Below are 1,273 nucleotides of genomic sequence, written 5' to 3'. Positions count from 1 at the left end.
CACAAAGTCTCATTAGTAAAAGAAATTGCACACAGAAGTAGTGGATTTCCATGCAGTCTTGAAGAAGTAGTGTTGTCCTTCCAACGGAAAGACAGTGCTGACTCTTGACATGCTGACAGGTAATGGGCCACAACGGAGCAAACCCACAGCAGAGTCAGTCGAAGTTTTGAAGAGTATTGGTAGGTAGGTCATCACAGAGCAGACCCACTGGAGTCCTGGTAGAGATTACGGTACTGGTGGGCCACCAGAGGTGTAGACCCACTGTAGTCCTTGTAGAAATGGCCAGCAGCCATCTGTTGTGACTGTGCAGATGCACAATCACCATTGAAGAGTCTTGCGGACAATATAGCAAGTCCATAAACCACCACTTGTGCACTCACAAAGTTTTTGGAATTGTCCTTAGAACCAGCAATGCTGTTATCCAGTCCCTTGCTGAATTATTAAGACACGTGCAAACACTAACAGTCCCTACTTCTCACATATTGTCCATATACTATGACCAACAGAAACGTGTGCAGTGAAATGGAACTTACAAGTTACTTAATTTGATGAACTGGTGTCAATTACAATTTTATAACATAAGAATACAATTACAAAGGTACAAAATACATCATTAAAGAAAATAACAATACAGATAATATTTGTAGTAATACAGGCTTTACAAAAGAATAGAAATAGACATATACATCAGTGTTACAGGAATTATGACATAAGTAAATAAATAAAATAATGAGAATAGTTCTTGAAACATTAATTTCACACATGAGCATTGAAACAAAACAGAATTAATAATGTCTATAAACATCTTTACGAAGAAAATAACATATTATAAATGCAAATTATATTTGAGGATAACAGTAATCCTCATCATAGTGAATGTAGCTTAGTACTAGAAAAATTCTACAACATAAGTCTTATCAGATAAACACGTAAAGACAGGAAGTTCACAAATACACAAGGTACACAAACACATAGCATAATAATACAAAAGGAAAGGGCAGGGTTTGTTTTCAGTGTAACATTTGGTACTGCAGTATTTTGCAAACAAAACCTTTTTTTTCTTGGAGATCTCCCTTCGTTCATCATTATTCCCAAAAAGTCCTATCTATACCTGCTTTCTGTACGTTTTTCGTATAACTTCGCAATGCATTTCTTCCAATTCATCGCAACTCATTCTCTTATATAGTCTACCCCCTCTTAAGCTAACTTAAATCTACTGAGCTCAGATGCTAAACTAAGGGACGAGGCAATGCAGCAGCACAGAACAATTAAC

Source organism: Schistocerca nitens, chromosome 4, assembly GCF_023898315.1.
Source record: "Schistocerca nitens isolate TAMUIC-IGC-003100 chromosome 4, iqSchNite1.1, whole genome shotgun sequence".
Classification (NCBI taxonomy): domain Eukaryota; kingdom Metazoa; phylum Arthropoda; class Insecta; order Orthoptera; family Acrididae; genus Schistocerca; species Schistocerca nitens.
This window is presented reverse-complemented; position numbering follows the sequence as displayed.